Source organism: Macaca nemestrina, chromosome 3, assembly GCF_043159975.1.
Source record: "Macaca nemestrina isolate mMacNem1 chromosome 3, mMacNem.hap1, whole genome shotgun sequence".
Taxonomy (NCBI): domain Eukaryota; kingdom Metazoa; phylum Chordata; class Mammalia; order Primates; family Cercopithecidae; genus Macaca; species Macaca nemestrina.
The window spans coordinates 87,753,292-87,778,586 of NC_092127.1; the positions used below are offsets into that span (position 1 = coordinate 87,753,292).

General features: G+C 36.4%; 1 protein-coding gene across 6 annotated transcripts in view; it reads left to right on the forward strand.

Annotated features, from left to right (window-relative positions):
• The window catches only part of LOC105486352 (protein phosphatase 3 catalytic subunit alpha), a 337,248-nt gene that overhangs the window by 43,264 nt on the left and 268,689 nt on the right, over window positions 1–25,295 (forward strand). The window contains exon 1 of one of the 6 annotated variants that reach the window (XM_011749208.3): window positions 20,681–20,731. The exons of the other annotated variants lie outside the window; for them this stretch is intronic. The gene's annotated coding sequence lies outside the window, so the exon portion shown is untranslated. Of the gene's footprint in view, window positions 1–20,680; window positions 20,732–25,295 lie in introns of those variants that run through there. 6 annotated transcript variants of the gene reach the window in all.

Below are 25,295 nucleotides of genomic sequence, written 5' to 3' on the forward strand. Positions count from 1 at the left end.
GAAAGAAATATATTCTAGGCTTTCTCATCAATTAACCTGGCCTTAAATGAAATCATAGAAACAAATAATTCACATCTTAAATATTTTTTTCAGTTTTCTAGAAAACTTTATGATTAAAAATTGCTAAGTTAATTTCACACTTTTCCCAAGGTGTGAAATACAATTCTGTAAAGACGTTTCCATAAACAATAATTTATGGGGTCACACTGTGCAGTACTTTCAAAGTTACGTGGAAAGTGTTTCTTTTGATCTCCTCTCAAACATGTAACTAAAATAATAATACCTTTTGTGGTCTCAAATATTTCAATTTTCAGTTGTGAACTTTAAAATTCACATGAGCAAAACAAAACACTGCCTGAAAACCAGGCAGTTTTTCTTCCCTAGATGCCCAGAAACATTTTGAGCTATTCCAAACCACTGGGATCATTTGCTCTGATTTGAGATAAGCAACATAAAATAAACAAACTCTTGCCCATGTGGGAACTGGTTCTGCTGTCTCTTGTTCTAACCCTGTGAAGCCTGAATGTCTCCTCAGTATCTTTGAATGGGTCTCATTGTTTATTTATTGTGCTTTTCACAAGTGCTTGTAACTGTACCCTTGTTTTACCAATAGCTTTCTTCTAAAGTGGGTTGACATTTCAGTTAATTTTCAGTGTCCTCAATGTTTTTTCTTAAATTGGGCCAGACTGACCGGCCTGTTTAGTTAGTCTCATACAAATTGTAGCACATAAAAATAAGGAACATTTATTAGATATTTTGAATTTGTTTTCTTCTTTAAGAAATGTCAGGTCAAGATAAATTTTTTTTTTCACATTCTTTAATTATTTGTGTTGTTAAATAATTGCACAGAAGTTTTAAACCTGTAGACTATCCTAGAAGTTTTAAGTTTTTACGTTAAAACCTATTAGATATGTAAATGTATAAATTTTTATTCATTTTTGAATGTACTTCTGTTTAAAATCTTAACATGAAGCATTTAGGAAATTGTTCAAAGTCTTATCTAGATGAGCAATTTTTGAACACTTTACATAACATTCAGATTTTTATTGCATTTATTTAAAAAACATATATAAAACATTTTTCATCTGTAGGAGTAAACTAAAAATGAAACTACAGGGAATATTGTCCTTGTACTAGGAAGTAAAATTTACTGACTGTAGGTCTGTATTGGCACAGAAATGGGCATCATTAGGCAAAACCCAGAAACAGGTTCCAGTACATAGTGAAACTTACTGAAATGAAGAAATGACATTTCCATTAAATAGGAAAATCATGGATTATTCAGTAAATATTATGGCGTGGCTCTTGCCAAATATAATACTATAAGGAAATTCCAAGTATAGTAATAGCACAAATAGAATCAAAAAACAAGTTAAATAAAAAGTATTAGGAGAAAACATAAGAGACTATTAGTGAAACATCCTGATGAAAGAGACATTTGTACACATGTTAAGAAACTTTGATCGATAATGCATAATAACAGATTTGGTTGCATAAGTAAAACATTCTCATTTATAAAAGACGCCATAAAGAAAGGCAAAATACTAGCAGAAAATATTTGCAACAAATATGGTGAAAAGATTAATTAATATGTAGAGGGTGTCAGCACATTAATGGAACAAAAAACAGTTTTGAAAGGACATGAACATCAGACAAATTGCAAGTTTGACCAGTGAAGATATAGAAATATGTTCAACATAATGAGTGGTCATGATAATACAAATGAAAACAATAAGATGTCATTTTTATCCCATCAAATTGGTGCACTTAAGAGGACTTCGAATAGCCAGTGCTTCTAAGAATATCAGATAGTTGATATTTTTATGTACTCATGGTAAGAGTGTGAATGATAAAATGTACTTTTTCTCTCAGTGATCCTATCCCACTTCTGGGAATCCATCCTATAGAGAATACCAATACATAGAGTATGAGAATGTCTATTGTTAACAACCTATATGTTGTGAATATAAGTTAATTGTTAAAAATGTATTTTTATTTGTTAAAAATATCAGTGAAACATTTTTGGATTACATATGGCACATTCAAACTATGGAATATGCAGCTATATTAAAATAATTGGATCACTGTACACTTGGGAAAATGTACATGATATTTTTGAAGTGAGCAAAGAAAGTTGAAGATATGTAGGTACGTATAAATATATGGTCATGTATTTCATATCATTTTGCTAAAAAAAACTTATAAAAATGCATATATTTGTATAATTTTGTGTACTTGTAGAAAAAATAAGGATGTTTCCCTAGGGTGAGCTAGTGTAGCTTGCTGGAGAGGTGGAGGTGAAATGAGTATGCATATTACGTTTGTAATTTTAAAAGTACCAGTAGAATTTTACATGTAAGTTTTGGCCATTTTCGTTTAGGGAAACTTGTTATTTTGAAATGAGTCAGAATTACACATTTTTTGGACAATGTTTTACTGAACCTAGTGATAAATATACAGAATTACAGAATCTGTCCTTTTATTTCCCTTGCATTTTGACACGGACACAGTGGAGATTGAATCTCATTTTGATGATGAAAAATTTGTCTAGAGTTTTTTAAGGGAGGTATGAATTTTGAAGGGGCATGTAGCTTTGGATGATACTCAAAACTAAATTTAATGGCCACTCTCCATTTTTAAGCAAGACATACGTTCGACCCTAAAATTTCCAGCTTGATTCCTGTGCTTTGTTAATAACTCTGCCTTAGAGTGATTAGGGAGTCTGAATTGCATTTAGTCTTAAAAGGCAGAGGCTGAGAGCCAGAAACTTTTGTCCTCACGTTGGATTCTGTCTGGCCGACATAGGGCCAAATCACTCTTGTGGTTCTGGGACTCAGTTTCTCCCTTTCTCAATCAGAATGATGACATTGAGAATTAACCAGCTTGTATTTTTAGGTTAGTTTGAGTTCTGCATGAAAATGTGCTGTAGTCTCCGCTACTAGGGAGGCTGAGGCAGGAGAATCGCTTGCACTGGGAGGCGGAAGTTGCGGTAAGCCAGGATTGCACCATTGCACTCCAGCCTGGGTAACAATAGCAAAACTCCATCTCAAAAAAAAAAAAAAAAAAAAAAAAAAGTGCCGTAATGGCAGCCTTAGAGATGTCATGTCATGTTCTGTTAATTGTCTTATTATTTAATGCTATAACAAACTTGTTACAGATTAACAGTCATCACTGTAATAGTGTGCTAACTTAGAAAAGTTTATCCTTGCTTTTTGAATTATATAATAAGATTCTTGTAATAATATATTGTTGCAGTTTGGTCTTTTCATAGTATTAAAGCCAGAAGGAACTTGGAAGATGAGGATGCATCAGCATTTTAAAGATGTTCAAACTGAGGTGAATTACTTATCCCTGGTTACACAGCTGGCTAGTGACGGAGCTGGTACTTCATTTGAACAGCATTCTGGGGAGTATTTCTGGCATAAACCAATTTACAAATGAGATTGCTCTAGATCTAGGGCTCTGTCTACAGCATTTATACATTTCGTTTTTCATTATTACCAAATGGAATAAATATTTACAAGTATACATAGTCTCTATCAGGAAAATTTGTATCTAAAAATGTATACCCTTTTAGAAGCTGTGTAGCTTTGCATTCATTTTTAATTTTTTTCTTTCAAACAAATTTCTTTAGGATATTCTATGAACTACATTAAATGGGCCAATTTTTGCAGAAAACAAATATAAATAATATTTACTTATTTGCATGTTTTATTTTAATTAGATCATTAGTAATTTCTTTTGACTGGGATTTTTAAAATTTTATATATACATATATATATATATATACACATACATACATATATATATATATATATATATATGGTGCTATATAATACTGCTTTAAAAGCTGGGCGTGGTGGTTCACACCTGTAATCCCAGCACTTTGGGAGGCTGAGGGGGGTGGATCACGAGGTCAGGAGCTAAGACCAGCCTGGCCAACATAATAAAACCCCATCTCTACTCAATATACAAAAATTAATCAGGTGTGGTGGCACATGCCTGTAGTCCTAGCTACTCTGGAGGCTGAGGCAGGAGAATGTCTTGAACTTGGGAGGCGGAGGTTGAGGTAAACTGAGATCGCGTCACTGCACTTCAGCCTGGGAGACAGAGCAAGATTCCGTCTCAAAAAAAATTATATATATAAAATAATAAATATTATATATAATTATATATTATATATAAATTTAATATATACATTATATATAAATTTAATGTATATAATGGTTAAAATTAGTTGTATCAAGGATTGTCAATTGAATTGGGTGATTCATAACACAATTTCATTGGAAATGTTTGAGTAGGGAGGGACTAATATTTAGCAGATAGTATGTTATTTGACATTAAATGAATTGAATTTTGTAGTTTCAGTAAACACATGTGAATCTTGGACATTTGAAGACATGAATGCTAGCTTTATATGTCAGTGTCTGTGTATATGTATATTTATATAAATGAGTCATTTTGTGTACAAATGTATGCATTTATGTAAATTTGTAAATGTAAGTATAAACATGTTTACTGTCTTAGTGTTTGAGATGATTCCATTTGTGGTGAATGATGGTGACTTTTGTTTTAAGGATGTTTGAAATTGTTTAAAGTAAAATCCTGTTCATAAATCTAAGGATTGAGATAATTTTATGTGAATATTTTTCCCTTTTCATTATTATTTTTTGGTGTCTTCTAAAATATGTATAAATAGTGATAGAAACAATGATGTTTTTTGTATGGAGAGAACTCAGAATTATTCAGAGATATTATTATTTTGGGGGAGGCAGATATACAGTACAATCCAGAATGATATTTAGGACCACTATATGAAATATTACATGGCAGAGTCTTGCTCTGTTGCCCAGGCTGGAGTGTAGTGGTGCAGTCTTGGCTCAGTGCAACCTCTGCCTCCTGGCAGAGTGATTCTTGTGCCCCAACCTCTCGAGTAGCTGAAACTGCAGGCGTGTGTCACCATGCCTAGCTTTTTTTTTTTTTTTTTTTTTTTTTTTTTGTATTTTTTGGTAGAGACGGGGTTTCACCTTGTTGGCCAGGTTGGTCTGGAACTCCTGGCCTCAAGTGATCCACGTGCCTCGGCCTCCCGAAGTGCTGGGATTACAGGCATGAACCACCGTGCCTGGCTGGCAAAAAGGGATTTTAAAATTAATTTAAAACATTAAAACAAAAATGGTTTTATTACTGTGGTGATACTGATGGCGTTCCACTGGTAGGTTGCTCAGGGTTTATGTTTTTGATGTGATCTTTGTCCTTTATGTGTTAGAAATACCCAAGCCAAGATGTGTGACTGCCAATTTTTGATCCTAATAGCTTTTCTGACTAAACTTGTTTTATAGCTACTATGATAACATCTTCTGGATACAAAGTGTTTGTATGGGTAGCTTGACTTGACAGATTGAAATATTTAATGAGTGGACATTGACCTTACTAATTTGTATCTGTTAAGTGAAGTTGGTAATATTGTAGCTTATTTGTCTTATTTGTGGTATGACCCTATTTGTAGTATGAGCCAAATTATTTGTCTCTCTGAAATAGCAGTGTATTAGTCTGTTATCTGCTTATTTACTTTACTTCCTCCACCCCACCTTCTCAGTAGACTTATGTTTCTGGGAAGCAGAGGCTATTATCTCTTTTTAATTTTAAAAGTTTTTTATGCTTTTAAGAGATTATTATCTTGATCACCTTTGCAAATTTAGTGCCAAGCGTGAAGCTGGGTACGCATTCAAAAAAAGTGTGTTCAAAGAATGCCTTTTAAAGTAGCTGTAAGACTGTATGGCATGCTGGTCCTTGATGATCTAGGGCAGACAGTGGTGGAAAAATGGTGTGTGCTTATGACCTGATGAAAATAAGTTAGACATTTTATAATGGAAATTATAAATTTATTTACTCATCTTCAATTCCTGAGGCTCTGTACGTGTTCGGTACAATGGGGGTATTTAAAAAGACAAGTGTCTGGGTTTTAGCATTCCAAAGAGATAGAGGACAAAACTGTAAAATTCTTGTTTTTAATATTTATTTCTTATGGATAAATACATATATACACATAGCAGTCATGTGCTGCATAACCATGATTCAGTTAGTGACAGACCCCATATAGAACAGGGTCCCATCTGATTAGAATAGAGTATATTTGAGCCAGGCATGATGGCTCATGCCTATAATCCCAGTTACTTGGCAGGCTGAGGTGGGAGGATTGTTCAAGACCAGCCTGGGCAACATAGTGAGACCCTGTCTCTAAACAAGAAAAACAAAAAACAAATAAACAAAAGCCTTCTGTCATTGTCTGGCTTCCAAGTCTTCAGTGTTTTTTCACTGATCTCAGAACAAAGACTGCAGGACTAATGGGGTCCTCAAGTCTTGCATCTGTAGCCTGGAACACTCTAATAGGCTGAATGCAGTGGCTTATACCTGTAATTCCAGGACTTTGGGAGGCTGAGACAGGAGGATCACTTGAGGCCAGGAGTCCAAGACCAACCTGGGCAACATAGCAAGACCCCGTTCTCTACCACACACACACACACACACACACACACACACAGACAGAGGAAACTCGATATATGGCACTTGATATTGACATTGCAGATCAATTAAGAGAAATTATTGATATTCAGCAGTGGTGCTGGGACATTTAGTTTTTCCATATGGAAAAAATAAATACATATATACCATCTAGGTTTATGCAAGCACACTCTAATGTTTGCACAATGACAAAATTGCCCAGTTACACATTTCTCAGAGCATATCCCCATCATAAAGCAATGCATTAGTGGATACACACACACACACAACACACACACACACAGTTGACCCTTGAACCATTTGGGGACTTGGGGCACTGACCCCTCGTGTAGTCGAAAATTCATGCGTAACTTTTAACTCCCCGCAAACTTAACTGCTAATAGCCTACTGTTGGCTGGAAGCCTGATGGATAACATAAAGTTAATTCACATATATGGCATATATGTATTATATATACCATATTCTTACAGTAAAGTAAGCTATAGAAAAGAAAATGTTATGAAGAAAATCATTAAGGGAGAGAAAATACATTTACTATGCATTAAGTGGAAGTGGACCATTATAATCATCTGTTGCCTTTACATTGAGTAGGCTGAGGAGGAAGAGGAGAGATTCGTCTTGCTGTCTCAAGGGTGGCAGAGGAGGAATAGGTAGAGGAGGTAGCAGGGGAGGCATGCGTACTCTGTATAACTTAATGAAAAAAATTCATGTGTAAGTGGACTTGGGAAGTTCAAACTCGTGTTGTTAAAGGGTCAACTGTAATATATACATATATATATATATATATATATATATATATATATATATGCATATGTCCTTGCTAGGTATAGGTATTGTTAGTTAGATGTCTTTACATCAAGATTTCTTTGTCTTAGACCAGTTTAAAAGGAAATATGAGGCTTTGGGGTCCTGAATGACTTCGGGCTACATCTTAGGGACTCTTGAGTCTATCTGAGGGTACATCTTTCTGTAATGCTGGCATAAGGAGCTATGAGACCCATTAGCTTGTTCTGATCCTAGGATATACATATAGGAGAAATACTATAATCCTAGGTCTTTGGAACTGAGAGGAATCTCTGGAGTCACTTATTGGAATTGCCTGTTCCCACTGAGAAAGCACAGTGAGGATTTTCCAAGGTACACAAATATGAGGAGTCAGTTTAAAATCTGATTCCCTGATTCCTGGTCCTATTTCTTTGTGTCAGTAGTGTGCTGTCACTCCTGATACAGTGGAGAGCAAAGTAAAAACAGCTAAACTATTCAAAAGGGACAATAACAAAACATTATAAGTCATGAACACCCAATCAAACAGACTACCATTGTGGTTGTATTGCAACATGAGAGAAACAGTTTGCAGCAGATTTTCAGTTTAAATACATGTTTAATTTCATGTTTAAATACAAACTAAATCTCAGATTTAGGATAGGGGATCTTCATTATCCAGATGAATATTCCTGCATAAGGAAGTAAGGGAAAAGGCCTGTAGAAAGCTCTGTCATGGTAGGTTATGTGCAGAATCCATTGCCAGCAGCTGGCTATATGTGTCTGGGCTGGCATGGTTGACTCTTTCCCAAGGATGGTCATTTAGTGTGTGCCTCTTCTTGACATCCCAGGTACAATTGGCCATGATGCCTTCTGCATAGTCAAACTATATGTTTCCTAAGAGACCTTGGGCCCACTTCTGTCACCTTACATGGATCTGTTAACATTACACTGGGTAGGTTAAGCAATGACCTGTATTATGATAGCCAGTTCATGATGTCTATATAGTAATCTCTTAGGACATAGTAAATGATTATGATCATCATTAGTTTTGCCCCGTGTGTCAGGTTCTTCATTTAAACAGGAAGCTTATTCCTGTACTTACTGTGTGGTGGGCACAGTGCGAAGAGAGAATATTTGTTTTCATCTGGAATTAATCTAACTCCAAAAGAAATGATTAGAGAAGATCAGGGAAGCCCAGACAACTTGTCACTTAGCAGTCTCAATAAAAATTCATTAAAAAGAAAAAATGCTTATAAATGAGAAAGAAAGCAATATATGAATATTTCCTGTTTTATCATTATGTATTATTTTATTTGCTACTGTCTCTAAACTATGGTATTTTGATAGGGGTTTTATAAGTTCCTAGAATGATATTGTACTTGATTGTGCATATATTAAAACTTTTTAAAAGAAGCCTCTTGGTGTTTTAAATATATGTTATTTCAACATACTGCTATTTAACTTCAGAATATTTCTACAGTGGTTTGATGGCAGATTGGTGTTATAGAAGGGGCCATTAAATAAGTTAGCAGTGTTTTACTATGAGTCATTGACTAACCTTGAGTCTCCTAACTTTTAGATGTATGACTTTTTAGTTTATCAGTTATAATCATGTATGCATAAATGTAAACTTTTGCACATGTCTGTAATAATAAATGAACCTTTATTTTAAAAAATGGGAAACAGAAACAATCTAGTTGAAACCCTCAGGAAAGTAAGCCTGTGATAAAACCCTTAAATGAGATAACATACTCACCAGAATTAATAACAATAATAGGAACATATGGGATTCCACCTTTAAAAAGAGAATGGACATATTATAATTACCTATCTGATTATTTTTGAAAAGGTCAGCTTAAAGCAAAAAAGATGAACTGGTTTGCCAAAATATGGAGTGTAGTAAAATAAAAGTAGTTCATCTTTATTTTTCTTTAGCTTTCTTCCTGCATCTGTTAAGGAGCAGTAAAATGAACAAAAGACAGATACTGCGAGAAATCTGGACTATGGTAGACTCTAGATGAATAATCTTAAATTTTTTCACATACAAAATACTTATACTTAGTTCTAAAAACAAACACAATAGCCTCTGAGAAATGGTTAACTTTCTGTGTTCCACTGTGAATTACATACCAATAGAAATTTAAAATGCTTTAAAGTTGGCTGTAATTGAAATCTATTGAATTTTATTTGGGAAAATTACCCCCTTTTATAAGGTTGGTAATTCTTAACAAGGTTAGGAAATTCCTTTTGCGCTACCATTTAGGAACATGTTTAAAATGCATATATATAATTCTAAGGTTAAACAGTCAATGTGACTCTCCTCTCGACACATTTTGCTTGAAAGACATGTAATATTCCTTTAGAACAAACAACAACAACAACAACAACTCCAGCTTGTTTTCAAATCTGTTACGAAAGAAAGCACAGAAGGAAACATTCTTGAGGTCTTACAGTTCCAAAGAAGTTTATCTAAAGTTCATAGCTTGTTGTGTCTGGTCCATTGGAACAAAATATCTCACCCTCTAGTGTTAAACTTGCAGAATGAGTGATTTTCTTTTTAAACTTTTTACACTTTCCTCTGGGATTCCAAACCCGTGCTGAAGAGGAATCATAGGAGGGAATGGAAACATCTTTAAATTATGACAGTAGGTAATGCCTATATGGCAAAAAGTTATTTGTAAGTTTGCTAATTATCTGGTTAAATTTATTAGTGTTGACAGCTAAAAGCTGTAATTTAAACCCCCAAAAGAAAAGTTTGAAGCAAAGTAATAATACCAAAGAATTGCCAAGTCTCCATTTTGTTTCATTCTGTCTAGACGTGGTCTTAAATCATGGAGTCTAAGATTTTGAATGACAGTGTCCAGTTTTCCAAAAAGAAGTTTAAGAAAATTTTATTTAGAATTTCTTTATAGTCTTAGAACATGTATGTGCTAATTTTAGAGGCTTTCAACTTGTGTAAGCTTTATGTACAAAATAGAAAATAGATGCCCATTTTGTTAAAACTCATTTGCCCAACTATTCATAAAGATGTTGAAGCCACTAAAATATGAGTGAATATACTTTCAGACCTAGTATACCAGTAGCCCTTTTTCTTAAGTAATTGCCTGTCGATACCATAGCTTTACCTTGTGTATAAAGATTACTTTAATGGACATTTTGTATTTTGAGACTCATGACTATTTAAATTATTTTAATTTTTTTTTTTTTTAGTGGTTCTCGGTGCAGGAAGCGGGTGGGTTTGGCAATATCTCTAGTCATTTTTCATTGCTACAACTAGTGAGAGAGTGCTGGTATCTAGTGAGTAAAAGCCAGAGATGCTGCCAAACATCCTACAATGCATAGAACTCCCCCCACAACAAAGAACTATCAAGCCCAAAGTGTAAATTATGCTGAGGCTGAAACCCTGTCCCAGATGGAAGGAACCTTATTTTTCTCCTCTTTGCCATATATAATACATTTTTTAATCATTAAAATTCATAAAGCATACTCTTAGAATATACTAATATTAGAGACAAATATAGGCCTTAATAATATAAATGATTACATTAGGTACATGTAGGGCATGAAATTATAACATCTACTTGATACATGGTTATACAATTATAATACTGAAGTACCCCAAGGATAACAAATAGAAATTTGTTAAAACTTCATGTGTGTCATAGAGTTACGTATTGCTGGAGCTGGAAGGAGCCTAATTTCATGGTTCCTAATTGGGTTGATGTGTTGATGAGCATCAGTGCTTCAGAATTATTTGACGAGATACCTAGTTCAAAGACGAATGCTTGGAGTACCACGTTAATATTGGATTATGAAGGCGCAAGGTCCAAGAGTACTTTTTATAAACTCACTCATTTTGGGTAACTACAAATATAAGTGATTCTTATTATATAAGTGGTTCTTATTATCTCAGTCACCATCTCCATTCCACTTCTTCTGAGATCTACTGTTCTATCTGTATTACATGAAGGCTTGATGTTGACATTCCTCAGTTACCATTGTTAGTGAACTAAAAAAGTGGATCATTGTTTCTTCCTTATTGCTTTGATAAGATTGCATTTTAAATGTTGAAATACTGGCTTTCCTATCTTGATACATTCATTCTCCTTACATAATGCCTCCTGGCTGTCTTCTGCCAGGCCCAGTCCTAGTATCTGAGGATACAGATATTGTCTCTGCCCTCTTGAAGCAAAAGAGAGATAGAAGAAAAAAAAAAATAAGCAAACACAGTAAATGCAAAGCTGTAGGAGTCTTAACAAATGGGACAAAAATTGAACTACAAGTGGCCTAGCAATCACATGGTTCAGCTGAGACCCAAGAAGTTGAAGTGACTTGCCCAAGTTTACCTAATGACATGGCTGTGGTGGAGATGAAAGGAGGGTGTGGGCCTCTGGATGTCTGTTCTCTCACTCCACACTAGAAGACATGCAGGTGGGGAACAGGAGCATCTTCTACGTGTGGAAAAATGTGAGGGACTGGCCCATAGGTGTTATAAGACAAGTTGATACCACTGTCAAGCCTAGTGGAGGTAAGGGAAGTTGTGGGCCATTCCAAAGACATTTGTTCACTCCACCCTTCATACTCTCATTGGAGTAGGTAAACATCAAAGAGAAGTGACCAACATTTCTTCCTTTCTTAGGACACAGCCATGACTGGGCTGGTTGGTATTCTTTTAAAGTCTGAAGAATCAAGAGTTCCTGAGCATGTCTTCTTCCCTGTCCTGGCCTCTAGGCAGCCAGTGGCTGCCCAAGATGTGTTACAGAAAAGTGAAGCATGGAAAGGCAGAAAATCGGGGATAATATTATTACCTGTGATTGAGCCTGCAGGTAAAGGAGGAGAACACAAAGGGTAGGAGGATTCGAGTGGGGAAAAGGGAAGCACATGTTTTCCATGCTGCTTTCCCTTTCCTGCTGTGAACTTCAGAATGCACTTGCCCATTGACCACATTGTGAGTGTGGATTATGATTCTAGGCCAGCTTCCCAGACCCTACTTTACCAGTCATGCATTCTCTGACCATAACACTAATAGTACAGTAGTACCAAAATTTTAATTTAACATTTTGAAACAGTAGGTGAGATTTGTATAGGATGGTTAGCAAGTTGGTTTATGAAACTTAGCCTGTAAATGACCACATAGGTTTGGAAATAGAAAATACATTGTGTGATCTAATACGTAAGATTGTCATGTGGAAAAACAATACAAAGTAGACTGAATGTTCACCATATGAGAAATACACTTTTTTCCCTTTGAATCACATTAGCTTTTAAGAATCCTCAAAACTTTTTCAGGAACATGTTATGGCCACCCCAACCCCTTATTTTTTGGTTAATTGTTGTTTGCCCTATCTTAAGGACCAAAAGCTGTACTTAGTTCCACTTAGTTTGTCAGTCTTTTAAATTTATTTTTCTAAATTGAGAAGAGCCTGATTAAGGAGTTCTGTGGCAATAGAAAAATCTCTCTTTAATTCATTGTCAAAGCATAGAGGCTTCTGTATATAGTATTTAAAAGTAAAGCTCTAAAGTAATTATTTCCTTGGATCCTAAAAGGACTCGTGTTAGTGAAAGCAAAGCGGGACTTATTTCGACCCACTAGGAGGAGCTGATTTAGAGGCCACGTGGTGATGCCCTGGGAGAGGCGCATGTACTGCTGGTTTAGGAAGAGCTCTTCTGATAAGCTCTCAGCTGTTACAACAGATAAGAGAAAACTGATAGTTTCAGAAAGCAATGAAGTTTAACTAGGACTACAGATAAACAGCATCTATGATTCTTTTCAAATGTTTGAGTACAAAACACCCATATTTTAATTTAATAAGCGATTACTGGAGACTTACTGTGTATGATATGCTAGAAATATTAGAAGCTCTAAAAGAACGATAGGACAGAGTTCTGCCCTTAAAGACCTTAGAACTTTTTAGCGAAGAGCCAGGTCCCACTCTAGGGGCTGTGTATGTGTGTTTCTGTGTGTGTGTGTGTATGTGTTTGTTTATTTTTTGAGACAAGGTCTCACTCTGTTGCCCAAGCTGGAGTGCAGTGGCACAATCATGGGCTCACTGCAGCCTCAAACTCCCTGGGCTCAGGTGATCTTCCCACTTCAGTCTCTTGAATAACTGAGACTACAGGAGTACATCACCATGCCTGGTTAATTTTTTTTTTTATTTTTGTAGAGACAGGGTTTCGCCATGTTGCACAGGCTAGTCTCAAACCCATGGGCTCAAGCAATCTGCCTCAGCCTCCTAAAAGTGTTAGGATTACAGGTGTGAGCCACTGTGACTGGCCCGTGTGTGTTATAGGACAAGTTGATACCACCATCGAGCCTAGTTGGAGGTAAGGGAAGTTGTGGGCCATTCCAAAGACATTTGTTTACTCCACCATTCACACTCTCATTGTCTCCTACGTATCACTCTGTCCAAGTAATCAGCCTGCATTTGCTATTACAGATATTCATTCAAGTATTTTCCTTCCTTTTTGAAATGTCCTTGAGAACAAGGACGTTGCCTTATTAGTCTTATTCTCAGTGTTTGTCAGTGTCTGCTAAACATTTGTTAGAGTTAATGATTGAGTGAATAAATGCATGGATTAATTCGTGAATGCTTTGTGAAAGCAATGGAGATATGGATGTGGATTGGTAGAGTGGAGGACCTTCCCTTAATTGAGGCTTGGAGTGGAGAGCAGAGGAAGTATTCCACAGCTGGAACAAGGACGTAGTGATGAGCATGCCATGTGTTGGGAAGGCAATCCTCAGATTACATAATAAATTAGAATCCATGCCAATACAGACTCCTTAGGTTGCAAGTCATAGGAAACCTAGCTCAGAGTGGATTAAATAACATCACACAGCAACTCTGACTTTTTTCAAATGAGGAATTGGCCCCTAAGATAACTCCTATTAGTGAAAGCAAAGCAGGAAATTGTTTTGACCCACATAGAAGAACTAATTTAGTTGATTTAGAGGTTCCAATTATGCCAAGTAACTGAATAGCCTAGTTAAAGGGCAAAACATCAGGTACAGTTTGCAGCAGACAATCAAATAATGTAAACAATCCTGGTTATTTTGCTCTCTCAGGTTCTGCCTTTCCTACATTGTGCTTTCCTACTTATGATGGCTTTGTTCTTAAGTAGCAAAATGATTGTAGTAGCTCCAAGCCTTGCCTGTTCACAACACCAAAATACAGTGGTGCTTGCTAGCTCCAATGTCTCTTGTATCTGAATGACTCTGATTTTATTTGCATACCTCAAAACCAATCACTGTATCCAGGGAGTTGATATGTCAGTCTGGCACCATCCCATGAGGTGGTATTCATTGATTGCCTCCAAGCCCTCTCGTAGGTGCTGGAGATGACGTTTAAGTTTCAACCACATACCTCTACCCTCACTCTGGCACTCCCTGTGTTCCTTCCTTGTTTTATTTTTCTCAATAGCATTAACTACCTTCTAACATACTATTTAACTCTTACAGTGAGTTGTCTGTCTCTCCTTGTTGGAATGTAAGCTTCATGAGGGTGTATGCATTTTTGCATTTTGATCGCTGCTCCATCCTCTGTCCAGCATATGTAGGGACTCTAAATATTTGTTTACATGAATGAAAAAATAAAGAGACAAGGTTCTTACTTTGTTAGGCTTACATTCTCATGTATTTATACTATTTAACCAAGGAAATATTTACACTAATTAAGCAAGAAAATACCAGTTACTGATAAGTGTTGTTAAAAATAAAACAAGGTGATAGGAAAGCAAATGTGAAGGGTGTTTTAATGTGGATGGCAATTCCACCTCAGTTGTTGGGCCGTTAACAGGAGAGGAATGGGTGACCAAAGGAAATTCCTGGGACTGCACCAGAGAAAGTCAAACTGGAGATAGAGGTAACAGAAATGATCTTTCTTATAGAATGCATCTTATGACTTAATCAAACTAGAAACACAGTTATATCCTTTAAAGAAATTACTATTTTCAAGATTTTTGCTAGCTGCTGCTTGGCAAGTTTTGTGAACTTTTGTTGACTTTTAACTTTATGTCACTCATCTCTTAAAACTGTAGATCACTTTTGTCTTGCGAGGTACAATGTTGGTGTCGCACAGTCTTCATTACGTGCATGTGCATGGCACATTTCTGATGTCAGGCTAGCTTCCTTCCTAACACTTCCTTGCACCATTCCAGCAGCATGATCTTAGGTCATGTAAGCCCATTTTATTGTTAGTCTTAAACATCTGACACACACACACACACACACACACACAGACATTTTGGGATTATAGTGATGTTGTTAAATTGAATGTATGACTGGAATCAAGTGACATTTGAATGAGACAGATTCACAGAAGTCATAGGCTCATACTCGAGGGCAGGGAGAAAATGTAAAATGAAAGATAAGTTTTAAAAAACTCATATATACATATATTATGTATAAAAATAATCTATGAAAATGTATACACTAAATTATATATGTTTATACGTAAGAGACTGGATTTACCATCTTTGACTCATTAACTCACCTGAGAATTAATCATGAAATGATTAAATTCAGAAAGGGAGCTTTATTACATGAAGTTGCTCATTGCAGGTTTCACTGCAAAATGAGGAAGACAATTGGAAACACCCAAAAGTGTCCAAAAAGAGAATAGGGGAAATCATAATAGTCTACCTCAAGTGAGGGAGATTGTCTGCTAAGCCCATTCTATAAGAAGGCAGGTATAAATAAATAAGCAAGTGAATAAATAGATTACTAATTTGTGGAATACTATGGAATTCTTAATGATTTTACAAATATGTGGAACATGTGGAGATGTTATGAGCTGCCAAGTGGAAGTGCAGAATGCAAAACTATAAGCAAACCATGATTATACCTATGTGCATGTATGTATTCTGATATACAGATATGAAGGAAATGTACAAAATAAAATGTGTATTTTAGCTATAGAGTTATTTTTGTTGTAACTTCTCTTTTGAGTATATTTTAATGTAGATATACATAGTTTTAGTGAATTTGGCATTACATTTATAATGGGTTTATAAAAGATAGCAGACCAGTGTCATTTTTCTTTTTTCTAAATTGAAACCAGCAAGTAAGAGCTTGTTTTTTTCCTCCTACGCAGTTGGAGAATGACAGATACTGTTGATGACCCTCACTTTCAGGATTTCCGTCTTGTAGCCAAGTTGGGAGGAAATGTTTCAAATCAAAAAGAGGAAGGATGAAGGGACTCAAGGCACTTCATTTTGTGCATGCCTGTGTGTATGTGTGTGTGTGTTTTCTAGTGGGTTAACACATTGCCTTAGCTTGGATTATTTCTATCCTCAGAATGGCATATAAACATTTTTTGGGGGGGAAAAAGCTAAAATATTTATACAGCTGCTTCCTTTATTTTTTTTAAATACACATAATATTTTTACTACCTCATGAACATCATCATGTCTTTGTAACTAGCATGCTAAGCTTTATTTCTCCTTTTGGTAGCACTATTTTGTTATTAATCCCTTCCGCCCTTCCTCCTTCCCTTCTCCCACTTTACCTCTTATCCGCTCCTTCCACCACTCCCCTCCCCCTTCCCCTCCCTTCTCCCTTCTCCTCCCCTCTCCTTTCCTTCTTTTAAAAATTATCTGTTAATTTGTTTGAACCTAGGGTGCCTGAAAATTCAGATAACTTGAGAGTAATTAATTAATTCCACATTAATATCCCAATGAGTTTGTAATGACATGCTTGCAATTTTTTGGGGGTAGGTAACCATTAATTTTGCCTCAGTAAAATAAATGGCCTTTATGTATAAGCTAAGACTTGCAAAAAAGTAGATTAATGTCCTTCACCTGTGACTCTACAACACGAATTCATTCACTTTGGTTTTTCAGCCAGACATCTGGCCATTTTAGTGATTTATTGACTTAACTGATTAATTTGGTAGAGGAGGTTAATTTTATAGCGCCTTCAGATATAGCCTTAAGTTTCTATCACCAAGAGGTGATGGCAATCTAACCTGTTGGCCTTAGGATGTGCTTTGCCTTCCCTGGATTCCTCAGACTCCTATTTTTATATCAGATTCTACTTTGGTTGCTGGCATGACTTTAAGCTGGCAGGGCAAAGGGCTTTCTTGAAGGTGACTGTCTCCTCAACCTGTCTGACTTAAACGGTTGGGTCAAGGAAGGAAAAAAATGGTATGATGCAGCAGGAACTGGGTTGTTGAAAACTGTATTTTATTTGCATTTCTTGAGTTTGCACAGAACTTAAGTTACCAACCTTTGATTAGCAATGTAAATTTAAAGTTTGTGTTGGGCAAACTTACTGAAAAGTTCTTTAGGCACTTTCTTCACATCAATTAAAAAAAAAAGAGATTAATAGAATGCTAGCTACTATTTTGTTTCCTTTTTAATGCCACATGATCCATATACCTTGGATGGCAGAAAAATAATTTTGTCCTTGTGTTAATTGAAATAGTGAGCGTCTTTCTTGTCCTGGCTGTAGATGACGGTGGGTCCTTTAAGCAGAGGACTTGGTGCTCTTGAATGGAGCAGAAGACAGGCTGCTGCGCAGGGTGTCTGAACTTCACACTCACATGCCTGGAGTTGGACTGCGTATCTAAGGAAATTAACATGTATTGCCACTGTTTTGATCAGAGGCTTGTGTTTCTATGCTGAATATTTTCAAAACAAGCATTTTGTCAAGGAGTAAAGGTCAACATCAGTTCTCTCTAAAGGCTTTTAATTTCTATTTCTTTTGGTGATGCACTCTAAATGTATACATTAAAAGGGTTAGATAAAAATGAGTGTGACTTTTTGTGTTTCTAATGCTTAAGTATGTATAATTAAAGTAATAAAAAATGTAAGATGGTGGCCAATTCAAAAATTTTAAGCTTTGCTAAAGCAAGGTAAATTAGCCAAGATATTTCTGCTAATAGCTATTTTTATTTTTTATTTTTATCTGTCAGTTACTTGGTTTCAGAAATAAAAATACAGATTTGAGAATGACCTTGTTATTTAATCTTTAAACATTAAAAATTTAGTAAACATAGCCTCACATTACTGTTTAAGAGAAAAGGTATATTAATATTACACACATACTTTTTTTTTTTCCTGTTGTGCAATCTAAAACCTGCTGGAAAGAATATATATGCTTTCCATCACAAAAAGTTAACAACTTTTAAAATCCTACAGGTTCAAGTCTCAGCTGTCAAAAACTGATCCTGGGCTGCTGCAGCTAATGTACTTTCCTGTGAGAGGCTGAACTCTGTCACAGATGACAGCCGACCCACTTACTCAGACCTTGATGAAGGACCAGGCTTCTTTTATAGGCCTTCAGATTCTCCCATGGTCTGTCATGACCAGCGGTGGATGCTGAAGCTGAATTTCTTATACTTAATTTTTTATAGCATTTGTGTCAACTATCAGTTTTGGAGGAATGGTTAAAATTCTGACACAGTGGCCTGTGAGAGTATTTTGAGTTCCATTTTGAAATGAAGGGTAGCAGATGCTATGAGTTTGGTTACAGAGCCCCTTAAAGTGTGCAAGACAGTTTTTGTTTTTTAATTAGTTGTTTGAATTGTATTAATATAATTAACTTCATAACTTCCATTTGTGAGATTCCAGGATTTTTCTACCTTCTTGGTAACTTTTCAGTGAAGTAGATGTTTCCAGGTGCAAAACTTTATGACCTAAATAATCTGTAATCCTTTCCATAGTATATGCAAGTATTTTAAAGGAGTCAGGTGTCTTAACAAAAGCCACCCAAGATTGTGGTTGGCATTTGAGTTTATTTGCCTTAACATACATATATTGACTTTAGCATATTTTCTCTAAAGCAGGGGGTCCCCTGGGCCTCTGACCTGTAGCAGTCTGTGGCCTGTTAGGAACCTGGCCACACAGGAGGTGAGTGGCGGGCCAGAGAGCATTACTGCCTGAGCTCCTCTGCCTTTTGTCAGATCAGCAGTGGCATTACATTCTCATAGGAGAACAAACCCTATTGTGAACTGCACATGTGAGGGACCTAAGTTGGATGCTTCTTATGATAATCTAACTAAGGCCTGATGATCTGAGGTGAAACAGTTTCATCCTGAAACCATCCGTCCACCCCTGCCTGGTATGTGAAAAAATTGTCTTCCACGAATCCGGTCCCTGGCACCAAAACAGTTAGGGACCACTGCTCTAAAGTATATGTGCTTTTGCAATGCAACTTAGGGGTAGGAGTTTATGCGGTTTTTGCCTTTTTGTTTTCATTGTGTAAATTATCAGCCAAAACTTTTGTTGAACGACTGCAATATCTTGGTCTGTGTTCCCTGGACCGGCTTTGTGATGATTCACACTCGTATTGATTAATGGCATGATTCATAGCAGCGGGCATTGATAAGTTCAAGAACTCCCCTTGTTGACGTTGTGGGTCATCCTTGACCCTTTTGGGAGAGGTGTTTCTCTGAGACGGGAGTAGCCAACATCCATATGTATTACAAAACACACACACACACACACACACACACACACACACACACATACACACAGAGGCATTTGAAAGGGAAGGGAAACGAATTAGTGTCAATTAATTCTTTGAAATGAAATGTATATCATTGTTTCACATGACAGGATCTGGTTTGTGTGATGTGATATAAGAAGGGGGAATTCTTTAAGCCATACAAAAACTGGATCTTAAGTGATTTGATATGTGCAGGGGTTATAAATCTTGTACTCCATTTATTTACAGATTAGTCATATTAGATGTAAATCTATTTAGCAGGGACAGTATAAGCAATTTATCTTTAATGGAAAGGATGGTTGAGAGGCCATAATCTCCTTTCTACTACTTCATAAGATATGATTAAAGGAAAGCAAATGAAATATAATAATTATTTACACATAATCCTTTATGTCAAAATTAATATTGCATGAATTTTGAATTCTATATTTACCTGAAAGAAACCTGTAAAATCTCTGTGCTGTGGGACGTTGCAGATTTTAGTGCAGTGAGGTGTGAAACAATAGTACAGGTAGAGGGTTAGAATCCTTGTCTCCCATCAGTATTTGTGTTTGTGTTTGTGTGGTTTTCTTGCTGTTGTTAGAAACAATACATTTCTTCAGAAGATGCCAAAAGAACTTGCTTTAGCAAGTTGACATCTATTGATGAATAAGTATGACATTTTAATCCCCATATTTTAAATGATGTTTGGTTACTATTTATTTAAAAGCAACTGAATAAAAACATCTTCAGCTATCCAGATTCCAGTCTGTACAGATGACTAATCATGTGGAAGATTTGAACATAAAGGTTCTAGTGAAAAATAAAAATTAAAACAAAAAAATGTAGTTGCTCCCAGATTAGAAAGTACAGAATGTTTTCTGTGCCTTTTAGATATGGGTAACTATGACATTGAAAACAATGGTAACCATGGCAAATGCACCTTACAAAATAAATAAGTGGGGGGAAAAGACATGGGGGGGAGGAGTAGGAAGGAGTTGGTGTAGTAACAGCTTGGTGAGTAAATAAATATTTAAACTTCATTCTTTGTTACTTGTGTAATCATGAGATTTGCAGAGTTATGTTTTATATTACATTTTTAGTTGGTATATTGTTTATCTTGTGTTAAATAATCTGTTAAGCCAAATTTAAGTACTATTCAGAAACAAAAGCAAGTTACAAGCTTTGTGAGTGTTAATGTCTTGTGTGTAAAAAAACCCAGGATATTGCATTAGATATATCCTAAGGTTTTTCCAAGCTCTTAAATTCCATGATTCTGTGACCCAGGAGGTGTCCAGGAGTCCTGTGAGTAAACTTTTAAGTTTTTTTTTTTTTTTTTTTTGTTTTGTTTTTTTTTTGAGACGGGGTCTTGCTCTGTCCCCCAGGCTGGAGTGCAGTGGCCGGATCTCAGCTCACTGCAAGCTCCGCCTCCCGGGTTCACGCCATTCTCCTGCCTCAGCCTCCTGAGTAGCTAGGACTACAGGCGCCCGCCACCGTGCCTGGCTAATTTTTTGTATTTTTAGTAGAGACGGGGTTTCACTGTGGTCTCGATCTCCTGACCTTGTGATCCGCCCGCCTCGGCCTCCCAAAGTGCTGGGATTACAGGCTTGAGTCACCGCGCCCGGCCTACTTTTAAGTTTTGAAGTAACATTAACTCTAAGACTTGAAACCCTTGAAATTGCCCAGAAATCCTATACAAGATTTTCAGAAAGTTACCATTATACTTCCTGATTACGCTTACGGATACAAATATAAAGCAAACAAAAAACAAGGACACATAAAACAAACCCTGATCCTAGCAGTTTAAGAAAAGAGGAAATTTATTAGAAGGTTCTGGGGGATCATTGTCCAGTAGGACTTTCTGTGATGAGGAAAATGTTTAGAGAATCCGAGCTATCCAGCATGGTAGTCAATAGTCATATGGGACTATTTAGCACTTGAAATATGTCTAGTTCAGCTACAAGACTGGATTTTACATTTTATTTAGTTTTAATTAATTTAAATGCAAACTTTTAGGATTTAAAGGAATCCTGGGAGTAACTGAAACATCAGTCTTGCAAAGAGTAGGAAGAAACCAGGGTGGCCATAGGGACTAAGAACTGCTTTGGAAGCAGTAGTGCTGGGTTCTTCAGAGTCATACCATGACTTAGTTATTAGTTGTACCCAACCTGGAGTTATCAGATAACAATGGCATCTTGCAGGGAGAGAAAATCTGATTGTCTTTACATGGATTTGGTGTGTACCCTCCAAATCAATCAACTGTAGGTTGGGTTGCAGAATGGTTGTGTACATGCCAGAGTGCTGACAGTTCCCAGGGAAGGAGGAAGTGGAGCCCGGCAGCAGTCTTAAGAGTGGTTTGCCACATTACTTAAAAGAAATGTATTTTTCCCTGCAAGCACTGATTTTTCTGACTAAAATACTCTTATTTTATTCATTTACTTGTATTGCACCTGACTTATTTACCTTTTTTATTGCTAATTTAAAATAATACCAGTCTATGTTGAGTAAAATTTTACTAACCTGAGAGACTAATGATTTATAACATTGTGTAGAAGGAAATCAAAGAAAATTATAGCCAAAAGCAACAATATGAGCCATGCTAGACAATGCTGTCTTTTTACAGAGAATATTGATACCAAGGCTTAGATGTTTTGCTATTTCAAGTCACAAAATTATTTGCCACATTAGGGGTAGATACTTACTTTAATCTGAACCTATGTTGTTAACCAGCTACATGTTAAAACCAAGTGTTTGAAAACCATCTTTTTGAAATTTGACGCTTTCCTGTAAATTATTATTTTCCTGTCAAGTGGTAATACTAATAATTTGTGAGAAAACTGAGTAGTGCAGATTTTGATTTTCAAGGGTTTTTTGTTTTGTTTTACATTTTTAAAGCACAAAGAAAGAGCTTTGAGAATGTGTTAATTGTGTTATGTGAACCTGTAAAATTAACCTAATGTAAATGACGAATTAATGGGCGCACCACACCAACATGGCACATGTATACATATGTAACAAACCTGCACGTTGTACACATGTACCCTAGAACTTAAAGTATAATAAAAATAATTAACTCTTATTATTTAATACATTTGAACCAGATAATGCTTGACCCAGATAAGTGAAGGATAGATAGAAAGGAAAGGCATTCACTTAAAATGACTGCTTATTTTATCAAAGTTAGATTTCAAATTAGAGTTGGATGAGCTGTTTTAAATGTCCATGCTAAATGTGTTGTGGACCGCCCCGGAAACAGGTTTTCCTCTGTGTAAATCAGCCATGTTTCTGTGGTGTGAGGTGGGTGGGAGCCTTGCTTTACTTCCTGCATCTCAGCAGGCTCAGGAAGGGAAGCTTGCTAGGTGTTAAAGCACCCACATGCATTATGTTAAGTTAATTCTACCCCAGTCTTTGGACATCTATTGACAATAGTATTATTTGGGTTGCAAAATCAACAAGTTAATAGACCAAGGAAGAAATGGGGAAGAACGCAGAATGAGTGTGAGTCAGACACTACCTTGACACAGGAAGGCAGGACTAGAAGCCCTGAGATTGGTCAGATCCAAGAAATATGCTGACTGCACTGTCATTTAAAACAGGCCACTGGGAATTCGGGACCTGATTGTCCATGTCTTACTAGCTTAAAGCAGTCTTCTGGGAAGAGGTCTGGACCTGTATCTAACATGAATTCTAGTGAGGTCTGTCCATCACATTTCACTCATCTAATCTCCTTTGTCATTCTTCTGGTTTTCATAGATAGGATAGAAAAACTGTAGTTTTTTTTTCTGTTGCCACTTAGCTCTTGGCTGCAGGGGCTGCTAGGTGGGTGTGAAGTGGTTATCAAGACTGTTAAAAACACTTCTCCTCAAAATTGGCCTTAGCAGTTAAGCCAGATTTAAAATGATTTTGGTAGTGGATTATCTAAGCTCATATAGAATAACTGTAAGTCACTTTCAAACTTGCCATAAATGAGAAGATAACGTGTTCTCATTCTCTGGACTAGCTTTTCCCAGGAAAAGGTCTGGGGTGGAGGGATATCAAATATCAATTTTTGTAGATATGGAAGGCTCCATGAATGTGCACTTATAGGCCCTCTGAGGTCTAACTGAATGTATGTTGAATGCAAATTCTTCTGTTTTCCTCCCCAGGTTTGTCATTTGGGAACTAGTACAGGAAGAAAGATCCTCAGTAACTAGCAAGTCTGTCTTTGTTATATGTAGACAAGCATTTTGATTAATTTAGGGAGGATGCTTTTTTCACTATGTAAAATTAAAGTGAAATTATGGAAGAACCTAGTTTGTTTTCTTACTTGAGTTGGATGCTGTTTAACTACTTACTTATTACATTTGATTGACTTACTTGAGTTGCATGCTGAATGTTTAACCACTTTCTCATTACATTTGATTTACTTAAAAACCATCTGTATCATAACCTAAATAACTTAAAAATTTCAGAAAGTTGTGGCAAATTTTTTGATACATTTTCATTCATAGCCAACTCAATTATATATTTTTTTATACAAATCACATTATACTGTAATCCATACACATTAAATTTCACTTAAACCAAAGAAGAACCAAGGCTTCTTTACTGGATCTCACCCCCTTACCTATTTAAGAGCATTGCCCCAGCAAGTCCTCTTTTCTGCATCAGCATTTTCTACTATTTGTTGGATCGTACTCATTAGCAGAAGATGCCATAGTTTTTACTGTCTTGAAATAATAAACCTTCTCATGAGCCCTTGTTCTTATCCAGCTACTGCTGCACTTCTCTTCTGATCAGAACTCTCCAAAAGAGTTATCTGCATTCACTGTCTCAAATTGCTCTTCTCCTGTTCTTCCTTGAACCCTCTCCAAAGCTTTTCCTCCTCCACTGCTTCAGAGCCTGCTTTTGTCAAAGTCTCCAATAACTTCAGTGTTGTCAAGTCTAATAGCAGGCTCATCTGATTTGACTTGGCATAGCATTTAACACAACTGATCACACTGTCTCTCCCGGAACACATTCTTCGCTGGAGTACTTGGACATCACATGCCCTTGGTTCTCCTCCTGCATCATAGGCTGTTCACTCTCAGTCATTTTTTTCCCCCCTATTTCTTCATTTCTTCATCCTCTAACCATTTAACCATTGGGATGCCCCCTTCTCTTTTCTATATAATGCACTTGTGGAGTGAGCTCAAGCATTCTTCTTTCATGTATGACACTGATGGTTTCCAGTTTTTTTTTTTTTTTTTTTGAGACGGAGTCTGGCTCTGTCACCTAGGCTGGAGTGCAGTGAGGTGATCTTGACTCACTGCAACCTCCGCCTCCTGGGTTCAAGTGATTCTCCAGCTTCAGCCTCCCAAGTAGCTGGAACTACAGGTCCATGCCACCACGCCTGGCTAATTTTTGTATTTTTAGTAGAGATGGGACTTCGCCATGTTGGCCAGGTTGGTCCTGAACTCCTGACCTCAGGTGATCCACCTGCCTCAGCCTCCTACAGTGGTGGGATTACAGGCGTGAGCCACCGCACCCGGTTTGTTTCCAGTTTTTTATTTACAGTTTGGATCTTTCCTCAGTGCCTCTAGTCTCATATATACAAATACCT